The sequence below is a fragment of the Nicotiana tomentosiformis genome, chromosome 5 (assembly GCF_000390325.3).
Source record: "Nicotiana tomentosiformis chromosome 5, ASM39032v3, whole genome shotgun sequence".
Classification (NCBI taxonomy): Eukaryota; Viridiplantae; Streptophyta; class Magnoliopsida; order Solanales; family Solanaceae; genus Nicotiana; species Nicotiana tomentosiformis.
Window position 1 is genome coordinate 91,953,407 of NC_090816.1, and position 10,841 is coordinate 91,964,247.

The 10,841-nt window shown below is 41.5% G+C and overlaps 1 long non-coding RNA gene across 1 annotated transcript; it reads left to right on the top strand.

The window, feature by feature from the left end:
- The first annotated feature begins 6,821 nt into the window (after positions 1 to 6,821).
- Positions 6,822 to 9,583, top strand: LOC104094675 (uncharacterized). The gene is made up of 2 exons (XR_001969001.3): positions 6,822 to 8,037; positions 9,034 to 9,583. It is a non-coding gene; the product is annotated as an uncharacterized lncRNA (long non-coding RNA).
- The last annotated feature ends 1,258 nt before the right edge of the window (positions 9,584 to 10,841 follow it).

Sequence of the window (10,841 nt, forward strand, 5' to 3'; positions counted from 1 at the left end):
GTAAGCAAGTTTTTCAAAGACCACAAGATCAAAAAATTCCTATCAACACCCTATCACCCTAGTGTAAATGGTATAACAGAGTCCACGAACAAAACCATACTCCAAAACCTCAGAAAGAGATTGACCGACGTCAAAGGAAAATGGAAAGAAATCTTGCCCGAAGTCCTATGGGCGTACCGTACGACCTCTAAGTCCAGTACCGGGGCCACCCCATTCTCGTTAGTTTATGGAGATGAAGTTCTAATACCGATCGAAGTTGAAGAACCAAGTCTTAGGTTCCGATATGCGATGAAAGAATCAAACAACGAGACTATGAATACGAGCCTAGAACTGTTAGATGAAAGGCGCGAAAGCACCCTCATCTGGTTGGCCGCCCAAAAACAATGGATTGAGAGGTATTACAATCGAAGAGACAACCTTCAACACTTCAATATCGGAGACTTAGTGTTAAGGAAGGTCACATTAAGCACCTGGAGCCCAAACGAAGGGAAGCTGGGGTCGAACTAGGAGGGTCAGTATCAAATTATCGAGATCACTAGAAAAGGATCATACAAACTCGGAACAATGAACAGTGAGCAAATACCGAACAACTGAAACATCACTCACTTGAAACAATACTATTTCTAAGATGCGACCCCATTCATTTCTTTTATTGATTTACATTTTGTACTAATATTTGTAGGTGGCCATCAAAGAACGATACAATTGTTTAGGCCTGAAAGCACGTGTTGCACTCTTTTTCCCTTGAACCGATTGTGTCCCAAATGGGGTTTCCGGCAAGGTTTTTAATGAGGAAACAATGGATCATGATAACTTAGAACTGAAGACCGGTTGTGAACCGATGTCGAGGATCACATCAATAGTATCCGAGGCTTCTCTATGATCGGCCTCGAACACTAGGTGGCATCACCCTCGGGTAATGATTTTAGTAAGGAAAGAAACTTTTTGCTCGAATAGTCTAGGTTCGATAGGATTTACTATAAGAGCCAAACAGTCAAATGAACTGTGCCCATATAGACCTCCCGAGCCCTAACACAAAGCTTGAACACATGTGTAACTTTGTTTATTACGCACAAAAATGAAAGAAAGTTTCTACCTCGCGGATAAATATTTTGTCCCTTGAAAATTTTTATTTCTTACATTTGATCCCCTAAATACATCGAGCCCAAGGGCAACCTCACTCGGGGACTTCTGCCCAAGGCATGTTTGGATGGCCTGGGATAACGAAGCCCGAGGGCACAAAGCTTATTAGGCAATGCCCGAACTTTAAAGGCTACGGCCTCCCCCATTCGGGGACGGTTGTCTCGGTTAATCCCAAATGACTCGGGGTAACAATCCCACTGGGCAACACCCGAACTAGAAAGGATGCAGCCATTTTAGAATGGCTCAGAAATGTCTGAGACCCGTAACCAAAAAATAAGGCCTTCAAAATTTCTAAACCGGTTCAAAAGGCTATCCTCGACAAATTGTAATCTAAAATATTCTAAGTACTTTGGGGAAAGCCTCCAGTTATACCGAGACCCCCCCACGAGTCTTAAGCAAAATAATATCAAGATCAAGGCATGTTCGAACCTCCGAACAAGACCTAATTAATACGTGCTAAGGCATTCGATATCTTTACAATCATAAAGAAAAGAGAGAAAGGAAACAAGCTTAAAAATTTGTCGAAGGGAAAAAAGGCTTATATATATGTATATAAAAATATCTTTACAAAGACCAAATGGCCTCAACAAAAAGTACAAAGGTGCAAAATAAAAGAAAAATTTACAAGGCACTTAAACGGCTGGGTCATCACCGAATTTTGCCTCATCACCGGGACCATCGGAGTCTTCTCCGCCCCCGGATCCGCCCGAACCCTCAAAGGTTTTTTCGTCCTCGGGATACGCCAACTTCTTAGCCTCGACCTCGATCCCCTTAGAATTTTCAACCTCGACTGATAAATCAAAACCCCGAGCGTGAACTTCCTCGAGGGCCTCCCTTCGGGACTACAATTTCACGTATTCGACGATGTCTTTCAGGCGATCCTGGGCTGCCTCGACATCGGCTTTATACTGGGTCACCATCTCATCGGTATCAGCTTGGTTACTTCAACCACCGACTTGGCCACTTTAAGCTCATTGGCAAGGGTCTCTCGATTGGCAATAACCGAGCTTAGTTGAGACCAGAGCTTCTCAATTTTTTGGGACCGTGCCTCAGCCTTCTCCCTCGTCGCTCGAAGTTGGGCCTCCAGCAAGGTCAATTGCGCCTGGGCAGTCTCCTTTTCCAAGGCCAGGCGATCCATCTTGCCTCTCCACTCTTCGATCTCGACCTTGATTATATCCATCTCGGCTCGGAGTTGGTAGATCCGATCAATCTTCTATTGGACCTGCGAGTTTTGACCATTAGTCACCGTGTCTAGCTCATAGTCACTAACTTTAAAGATTTTTACCTGTTCAACCAAGTTGGTGTGTGCTTTCCGAACCGCTTCCAACTCAGCTCGAAGGCTCTTAGCCTCTCATTCACATTGCTCGCTGAGAAGTTTTTACGTGTCTCTCTTCTCAGCAAGCTCTTTGACTTCGACTTTGAGTTGGTTTAGCTCATCCCGATATCGGAGGAAAGTTTCGTGGTGAAGCACCGAGGCCTACAAATACGAATAAAGATATTAGAATTGTCAACAAATTAGTTCAAGTATCAAGGGAAAAATTGAAATCGTCAGGAATTATCTAGAGTTACCCGTTTCAGAGCATGTTGTGCTTCGTTGAACAAGCAGGGCGCGCCTACCTCATTCATTTTGGCCTGGTCTTCTTTGGTCACCAGGCACCGGAGGTAACTGGCCACCCCTACGGGGGCGAAAAGAACCCGAGCATCCTCCGGAACGGTGATGATAATGGACCGCTTCCAACTAGGATCCGCACGCAGGACAGGGAATTGATTGATCTATTTCGGGCTCGAGTTAGGCCTGCCTGCCCCCGATGATAGACTTTTCCTAGGTACCTCTAAGTCACCTAATCTGGTGACGTCCTCTAAGGTGGTGAGATGCACGCCATCAATAAAGTAGTGGAGGGGGTCGTCGGCTCCGTGGGCCCCCTTACTGGGGCGCTCTTTCATCGTTTGGGTCTCATTAAACATGGACTCGGTAAACGAGGGTGACTTGATGATGTCTATCACACTGAGTGTCTACTTCGGGGCACTGCATGCATCCCGGGAAGCCTCGGTCCCAGTCTCCTCATCGATATCCATGGCTTGAGGCAGATCGGCCTCATGAATCTTTGGTTCAGAGGCCCCTTGCTCTTCAAGCTGCGACGGCTCGTAGGCCACCAGAACGAAAGGTTTTTCTCCCTCAGACCCGTCCCTCAGCCGATAGAGCAAATCAGAAGTTGGTGTTCGGGCTGGTATTTTCCTTTAGCTAGCGCACCAGCCTTCTCCTTGTTTTCTTTTTCTTCGAGCTCGGGGAACTCGAAGCCCTCTTGCTTTTCCTCTCTTCGGCCAGTCTCGGAGCAGGGGACTCGGCAGGTAAGTCCTCACCACTGACTGGAGGCCTAAGCTCGACATCCTTAGATAAGCCTGCAAAAATAAGTAAAGGAAGTAATGGCTTAATGGTAAAAGAAAATCCTAACACAACCTACTCGGGAAAGAAGTCTCACCATGGGAACGAGCCTCCCAACGACTCTTCGAGAGTTTGAGCCACGAGCGCTCGGAGTAGGGCATCTGTGAAATGATACCCTCGACCCACTTCTTGAATCGAGGGACAACATTTGGGACCCGAGCAACGGCTGCACCACCACGAACACCCGTGAGGAAAAGAGAAGTAAGTATAAAATCAACATTCGAAGGTAAGTTCTACTTATGTGACGTATTCCACTTCTCAGGGAACTGTCTGCATTCAACCAGAATCAAGTTTGAAGTCCTCACTCGGACAAAACGGCCTTGCCAGCCTCGATCTCGATCCTCATCGATGCTTGAGAATGGGGCTTTACTGGCCCGACGTACAAGCTTTATCAGCCCCCCGGAAGATTCGGGGACTGTATAAGCAGAGTAGATGATCAATGGTGAACGAGCACCCATCGATTTTGTTCAAAACAATCGGAGGAGGATCACGATCCTCTAGAGTGATGGATGAATCTGGCCTAGGCACACGTTGTACTTCCTGCAAAAGTCTAAAATGACCGGGTCTACAGGGCCCAATGTAAAAGGATAAGTGTAACCACTTAGGTATCCCTCGACATAGGTGGTAATGGCCTCTTCGGGGTTGGGGACCACTATGTCTTTATCGGCCCAGTTGCAGTCTTTTCGGACTGTAGGGAGGGCCTCTTTGGTAATCGAGCAGATGTATCTCGAGACATCCTCACACCGCCCCTGTATGAATGAAGGCTTTTAATTCTTGAAATCGACGTTGACAGAGCATCCCTCGGGGATGAACATTTTCAAAGGGGGTTCGGGTACTGGTTCATCGATGGCCGCACGTGGAGCGGTCTCCTCATCCTCAGTAGCCGACCGCGAAGTAGAAAGAGCTTCTTTCTGGGGAACGGTTTTGGAAGTCTTTGCCATTTCTTTAGAAAATGAAGATGGAGGAAAATCTGAGAAAAATGAAGAAAGAAAGGAAGTTGAAGGATTAGACTTGTTGGCTTGAGAAAAAAATGGGTAAAAATTCTTGCAAAAGATCTCGAATAATCGGGGTAAAAGTGCTAAAGAGTATTGAAATCCTGAAGGTACGAGGGTAGAAGGTTTGATGTAAAGTAAAAATGAATAAAGGAGGGGGTATTTATAGTAGTTCAGCGGCGTTTCACACCCAGGGATGGCCGACCGGCGACTGACACGCATTTAATGTCGTTATGACTTGATTGACGAGACGTTTCAGATGTTTTGTTATTTCTGTCACGATGTATCAAAGTAAGAATCAGAAGCTCATGTTGTTTCTCGTCATTTACTCTCCGAAAAATGAGGGGACTATCTGTATACGGGTGAAATCGAGCTCATGGTGCATCTCGACCTCCGACAAGATGAGCCAGGCTCGAGATATGGCGGCAAGCGACCGAAATCGAGCCAAAGTTCCACCTGCTAGAACCCGGGGGCATGGCGCCTGCCCTCGATAATATCGAGAGCATGGTCCCGGAATCGGTCCTAGCCTCGAACGACTTCGAAGAACATTGTCAGACAATCCAACATAGCCAACAGAAAAACCAAAATATCCGTGATCGGCCGAATATTACGGCGGGGATCTCGGCACGTATCGATAAGGAACCAACAATCAATAAATCAGAAGATTTTTTTACCTTTTATAGAATTGTACCTAAAGTAGGACTCTCCTACTATATAAAAGGGGTGTGATAATTCATGAAGGACATTGCAATAGGCATTCAAAAGTAATATATTATTATTTTCTCTGTCTCTTGCTCTTTTTCATCTGTACCGGTCGTGGTGAGCCTGACTCGAGAGTGACTATTTCACTAAGGCTGAAACTATCCAACTCGTGTGGTTTGAATTTATTTTATCTTTGTTTGTTCAATAGTAACTTAATTTATCGCTTTGTATCAAGTTAATCCGCGTATCCTTAAAACTACTTACAAATTTAATTGTTATCCGATTTTGAGGGTAAACATCCGTAAAGAAAATAAAATACCGAATCCAGCCCAATCTTAAAAGGTAGTTCATGATAAAAGATTTGTTAAGATTTATATAAAACAATAACAACTCACACTACTAAATAACAAGATGGAAAAAGAAAAGGAAACAAAAAGTTATACAGGTCGGGGTGGGGCGGGTTGATGCGGGTCGAGGTGGCGCGAGTTAAAAACTAATTGAGTTACTATGTGGGGCGGGGCGGGGCGGGATGAAGCAGGTAAAAGGTTTTGCTGGTTAAGCTTCAACCCATTCCGCACCTGTCCCACTGCCATCCCTGTCGGAAAGAGCATTATATTTTTGCAAAATAATTAATTTAAGCTCTATATTTTTTTATGTATATTATTGTCTATATAACACAAAGGTCTAACGCAGTGTAGACAAAAAGTGAATCACATGTACATACACCTACTAGCTTGTTTTATTGATGTCAACCCTAGAGTTTTATTTGGTGAACTTGTGTAGACAGCAAAAGATTCTTATAAGAGATTGACCATTCATCAAAGGAAATTCAAATAAGGACGTTCGGAGTATGACTGCAATCTCTTCGTCACTTGCCATGCACAATAATTTGAGGGAATGCCACTTCGCTCTAACAACAAGAACCATAATAAGGCCCAACCATATTAATTACCACTAGCTAGTTGAATGGAAACAACAACAATATATACTAGTAGTAAGTAAAATAATACTTCATTCGATTGAATTCATTTGACTGAGCATGGAGTTTAAGAAAAGAGAAAAGACTTTTGAACTTGTGATGTAAAATGATGCAAATATATTGTGTGTGACTATTAATCATTGTATAAAGGTAAATTATTTTCCAAATAGGGAAAGTGGTTATTCTTTTTGGCACAGACTAAAAAGAAAATAAGTTCAAATAAATTGAAACGGAAGGAGTAAATAATTACTAGTATTAACACTATATGTCATGCCAAATCATAGTTTTACAAAATTGTTAGTATTATATTATTAGAAAGTCACACCCTAGCTAGTACTGTCCTCTCCTAAACAGAAGGGAAATACAGATTAAGTAGTTGTATAAGGGTATTATTAGGACGAAACTGAGGATATTCCAAAAGGTAAAAACTATATTATAAATGATAAGATTAGTTGTAATATAGTGTATAGAATACACAAAGGGACAGAAAGATAAAGAAGAAGTGGTAGGAGTAGGGGGAGAATGAGAAGGGAAAAAGAAGATAAAACTATTATTTTTATTACTATTATGGGGGTAATGGCTTTGTTTCCAATATTTCTCTAAAGGGTTTTTCACTTTTTAGTTTATTGAAGGAAAGGAAGAGAAAGAAAGGGAAGTGGAGAGGAATCCATGTCGTCCAAACACTTGAAGACAAAGGAGCTTCAGACAGAGGAGAAAAGCAACCGTGGCTTTTACGACCCAGAAAAAAGCAAGTGAGAGAGTAAAGAGTAAAGATTTGAAGCTTAGGAAATTGCGTGGTTAGCAACATGACCCCAAATCCCCATTTCTTCCCACCCCCTAACCCCACCCCCCCTCCAAAAGAACACCTCCAATTCTCCCTTTATATGTGTTGTAAAGAGATGGTAAAGTAGACTTGGATGCAAAAACAACTCCAGAAAAACTTCTTTGCCTTTTCTCTTTCGAAGAAAAGAAAAAGGGCAACCCTACAAATTAAGAACAACAAGAACACTTCTTTCTTGATTTCTTCACAGCCCTTCTTTTTCTGTTTTGATTATTTCGCTGCTTTGTGCTAAACAGCTTGTTTTCATCACTCCTACCTTTGTCTATCCTTCTACTTGAATGAATTAATGTATGAAAACAGAAAGAGAGTAGAAGAAACAGCTATAGCTTTTGGTCTTATGGTCGTGTAAATATGTTTTTTCGGTGGGGCTAAAAGATCCAGTTGATTAGGACTTCAGTTTGATCACCCAAATCTCTCTTTTTTTCTCTTAAAATATAAACCATCTTAGCTTGCCTCTTCTTTCAATCTCAAATCTCCATTTCCTTTTTCTTACTTCTTAGCTAAAATTCTTTGGATATTTCTTCATATTTTCTTGATTCTTGTTGACAATGATCACGGGCAGATAAATTTTCAGTTCAACCATGCTTTCTTTCTTTTACTTAGATAATTATTCGGGCTGTTTTAAAAGTTACCAGTTATATGTAAGAAGTTTAAACGTAATTTCTATCTTATATGTAGGTTACATTCACATAATATGCATATGCCTGGCTCCCTGTATGCCATTTGCAGAGCTCATCGGAATACCGTTGGGTCCCCGTGAATGGCGTATGAGGAGCCAAGCATATCCCGGATATATATGGTAATCTAACTACCTAATTCTAATATCTGTTTTGTTTATCTTTCTTATTTTGTTGAGAAAGAGCTGTTTTTTTGTGGGTAAGATATTGAAGGTGAAGCATCGGAAAGGGTACTTAACTTGACATCTTAATTCCAACAGGTACTATTTGAGCTTGCATTTTATGCGTCGATTGTCTAGGGTTTCTTAATTTGCTTTATGTTTTCCTTTTCCGTATTTTCTTTGGATTTTCTCCGTGTTGTATATATAGTTTCTTTTGTCAATCTTCTTGTTGCTTAATTGAAATGATAACTACGTACCCGTTAAGATATATAGTTAAATTGCATCTGAACATATAAAATGGTAAGTAACATACATTTGGAAGTAATAATGTCATGAAGAAAGATTTAAGTGTATATATATATATATATTTGTAAAAACATATTTATTCTAAATTGGGGTTTTGATTCTTTAGTTATCTTGAGGAGTTTGTTGTGAGTGTTGCAAGGGCCATTTGGGGGCCTGATACATTCACGTGCTACAAGAAGGGAAGCTCATGGCTGAGCACTTTGTGGATCTGTTGTGTGTGTTTTATTTTGTGTTGTATGTATGCGTATGTATGTTCTCAACAATTAATTTGTACATATTCCAATAAAGCATCGAAAACATACACATAATGACAATCATGAAAGTTACAACCTATGTCTTGCCCAATTATCTCTCTGTATTTCTGTCTTTTCTATCACTTTCTTCAGTACCTTACAACCCCCTTCAGTTTTCCCTACTCACACATTCAAAACAAAAAGGAAGACAAAGAAACCCCTATTCATTAGACGGGTTTCTTCTTTTTTCTCTTCCATTTGTCCACTGAGATAGCATTAATTTATGCGACATTCTATATATGACAATTATTTGGTATTTAGTTAGCTCTAACTAGCAACATATTACAAACGTAGTATAATGCTTTTATAATTTCTTTCAGTTTAAATTTGTATGTTTATCTACAACTATCTGTGTACAAAAGAGAAACGAAGAAAAGCGGATGTGTTTTAGCATCATTTACATACGCACACTTCAGGCTCTTCTTCAGTGTACCTACTTGCTTATATTGCTTAGTGTGGAGCTCTCAACTATTAACGTCACTTAAGATTATTTCAGTTTTCTATGTGAACTTCTCTGCGATACCGTGGCTTGAGGAATATACTGGGGCGGAGAAGGGCAATCAAATGATGTTTCAGGGTGTGTGTATATATATGGAATTGAGTCAGGGGTGTATGCATATTGCATTTGTGTATGTATGGGGTCTATGTATGTATATTGTATTAAAGCTCGATCTCGAGTCGACCGGGTTCGTCTCTTGTGTGACCAATCGAGACCGAAACATGACAGGTTAAAGCTTGATCTTGAGTTATATCGAACCGAGGTGCGAAGTTACATTGTTGAGCTCGGGACTGAACAAGATTTGAGGAAAATTTGCCGAAACAAATAACAGAAGGCCAAAATATCCGCGATCGGTTGGAGATCACGGCGGAAATCCCAGCACTTATCAAGGAGAGGTCGATTAATTAGCAAATCATGAGATTTTTACCTTGTATAGAATTGTATCAAGAGTAGGACTCCCCTACTATATAAAGGGGGTCTGATAATTTGTAACGCATATTGCAGTACACAGCACAAAGCAATATACTGTCATTTCTAATTGTTATCATCTTGTTATTTTGTTCATACATCAGTTGAATCATTTCTTGGTTCGAGGGTGATTGAACTCGAAGGTCAAGGATGTTTAATTCGAGTGGTTTGCATTTATTCTTTTATCGTCAATTTTAGTACCAATCTGTTTTCTTAATTTGTATCAAGTTGTATCACGTATCCTTAAAACCGCGCATAAATTCAATTGTTATCCGATTTTTTGGGTAAACAGTTTGGTACCCACAGTAGGGCTAAGGATAATAGTGATTATCTGGTACAAACTTCCATAACACATACTCCTTCCTTTCCAATTTATGTAAACCTGTTTGACTGGACACGAAATTTAAGAAAAAATGAAGACTTTTAGAATTTGTGGTCCTAAACAAGTCAAAAAGGTGCCTTGAGTATTTGTGTGGTTATAAAAGTTTCTCATTAAGGGTACAATTGTAAGTTTAAGATAAATTATTACCAAATTTAGAAAAGAGTCATTTGTTTTGGAACTAACCAAAAAAGAAATAGGTTCACATAAACTGGAATCGAGAGAGTACTATTTTACACTTGTTCTTTGGAGTATCTTTGATTCCAGGACCAAAATGTCAAACTCTCAAGTCAGCACCCCTAGACGTGGATAATGATTTCGGTCATCACGACGAAAATGATAACATAGCGTCAGGGAGCGACGTACCTTCGGTTGGCCCCGATTGAGTTCCGGCTGTAGATCCAATCGACGTCAGCTTGCATGTAGCCATCAACGCAAATTTGGTCGTCGATCCCGATGGCAGCGTCCATAGGGATGTTCGATCAGCCGCTCAAAGCACACATGGCGGCGAAGAGGGCGGGATCAGCCTGCAGGTGATCTTCTAAATGTTGCAGGCTCAACAGGCAGCAATAGCCCAGCTCCAAAACCAAAATCACCCACCGAGCAGGATCGAGCCCGAACCGTCCCAGGAAGTTATCCACAGGGTTGAATCGGCTTCAAGGAAATCGAGCGAGAATGAATCGGGGGCCGATCCTGCAATCATGATGATGCTCGAAGAACTGACAAAACGAATTGAGTCGGGGGAAAAGAAGATCGAGGAAAACGACAAGAAGTGGAAACTTACAACTCCAGGGTTGATCAAATTCCGAGGGCACCGCCAATATTGAAGGGTTTGGATTCCAAAAAGTTCCTGCAAAAACCTTACCCCCCGAGCGCAGCTCCCAAACCGATTCCCAAGAAGTTTCGCATGCCCGAGATTCCTAAATACAATGGAACGGCCGACCCAAATGAGCATGTC